We start from the raw sequence: 2,538 nt of genomic DNA on the forward strand, positions 1-2,538 counted from the left end.
AGAGCAGGGCTGCACCTGACAGAGCAGCCAAACAGCACCTTAGATTCAGGGTTTTCAGGCTCTCTTATGGCTCAAAGCTTGGGGTTGCGCTTCTGATTTGTTACTTATCAGACACAAGCAGCTACCTCACATAGAGAGACATTGATAATTGTTGAGGAACTCAATGGGTAGTATAAATCATATGCTATTACAATTAGTGAGAGCTTTTCTTTAATAAAAAAGAAATAAATCTATATATATATTATAATTTGCAGTACATATCATATGCTAACCACCCATAATTCAATGCTTAAATGTTAACTAAGCAAATAGATAGTGCGCACATTACTTTATTTATAAGCATAAAGTTTAGCTGCAAAATATTTTGCATATATTCAAATTATTTCACAGCTTGTACAGTTTAAGTGTAAATGAAGTAATATTTGCACTGTTTGCCCACTTAGCTGACTTTAAAAGATTAAATATATGGTGATTAGCATATGGTAAGTATTATAAATGTAAACACATATACATTGATTTATAATGGTATATGATATAAAGTGGTTTATAAAAAGATTATTTTTGCTTTGTTCTCAAGTATGGTCGGCTCCTTGTGTCAGAGCTTGGGCTGGTAGTTAGAAACTGCAGCAGTAAATTAGGAGCCAGGTATCCAAGAGACAGAACTGCAACTCCCAACCAAACAGCAGATGCACCCCTATATTTCTGTCTTTTTCTCCTGTAAATGTTTTTTCATTTGGCCTGGTTCTATTTTCGCCCATCCTTTCCTCCTCCTCCTTAATCTATACTTTCATTTCTTTGATTCATTGTTACCAAAAGAGAGCAGAGGATTTCAATGTCATTTAGAGCCTTGGAGTTATTATTTTTTTTCAATTCATCTCTATGTTATCAATTAACATATGCAGACTTCTTTCCCTCCCTCTCTTTCTCTCTGGGTGCATGATTTGTGAATGCACTGCCTCCTGCAAGCCTCTGCCACACCCACAAGCCAACTGGCAGCCTTCCTTTCTTCATTTCTTGTCTCAGCAGTTAATCAGATAGTCTAAGACCTTAATTGGAATGTTAACAGTGTTTATGGAATGTTCACACTGTCCACGGAATGTTCAGAACTCTACGGAATATTCATACTGTCCACGGAATGTTCAGGAGTGGCTGCCATGCAGTCACCATGGCAATAGAATGTAAACAGTCAGCTAGCAGATTCTGCCACTATAACAACATTCTTCTATGATGTCACAATCTACTGCTGCTTATAACCATTGCACTTCCTCGGAGAAGCTTACTTGAGGGAGAAAAACACCTCGAGATGCATCATATCACTGCTCGTTCTTGCAAATGGAGAAAATGAATGCCTCCAGCTGGTCCCAAGTTAAACAATGAGGAAAATTCAAGCATTGCAAACCTAAAATATATTTTCAAAAGATGACAGAAATTTTCTGAATAGATAATGTGAACTACTCTAGCAAATTTTGCCTCAGTATAGAAATGTAACAAATACCCAATTTGTCAGAAGTAATGGATAGCAATTCATGGCTCCAACAGTTGTATCCATGTGGTTACCCCCGCAATGGTGCGAAAAAGTAAAAACAGGAGACCTGATAATCAATTTCTAAATGGCATTGCAAAAGTGTCTTAGGGGTTGGATAGTCTTGACACAAACAATAGAATATATTCATTATTTAATTAACCAATCCTCTGCAAATACATCCACTTTACAGGGACTTTGACTTTAGTCCTGGAATTAGGCCTAAATAGAGGCAGATAAATGGAGACAAGACATGGAGACACCAAAAGGTCAGTCCTCTTCTTATCAGTTGTTTAATGAATGATATGAAGTGTTTCTAAATGCAAAAGTGTAAGCAGATGAGTGCAGCAGCAGGTTGTATTCACATGTGATTGTAGAACAAGCACTGGGGGCATAGGCCCCATTTCTCCCCATCCCCTCAAAGCCAAATGGCCCCCATTGAAGGGAAAAAACTGAATCTTCAGGTCCCCCTTCACCGATATTAGTGGGACCCTTGGACATACTTGATCCCTTGAGCAAATTTGTTTTTGTTTTTTTTTGTTTTTTAAATGGTCTCCCTAATTTTAGTGGTATATGATTTATACTACCCCTAATGGCATTTGAGTTTTCTGTTCACTTCTTCCACATGTTACATGGCTACTTTTGTATGTCATGTAGCAGGATGTGATCCTCGGCCATTTTGGCTAGGACCAGGTGTGGTGTAATTGCTGCATCTGGTCTGGTTGGAAGGAATCAGGGTCTCCTTGCTAGGGGATCCTGGGACGTTGATTTGTGATTGCCTACTGCTGTTTGGAGTCCTTGAGGCTGCCAGGATGTCTGGATTGAAGAATACCATTCGCTTTAAATATGCTGAGGAGGTTACTGGTCAAAGAAGAACCCTGCGTACTTTATGGGACAGAATTTTGGTTGGTCTGGCTGGGGTAAGTAAGGAGGAGATTTACTGTATTCAAGAGTTTCCTTCAACTGGGATTTATGATGTGACTTTTTGCCATCCTGAGAACTGCCTGAATGCATTT

The sequence above is a fragment of the Taudactylus pleione genome, unplaced genomic scaffold, assembly GCF_031769625.1.
Source record: "Taudactylus pleione unplaced genomic scaffold, aTauple2 ptg001271l, whole genome shotgun sequence".
NCBI classification, from domain to species: domain Eukaryota; kingdom Metazoa; phylum Chordata; class Amphibia; order Anura; family Myobatrachidae; genus Taudactylus; species Taudactylus pleione.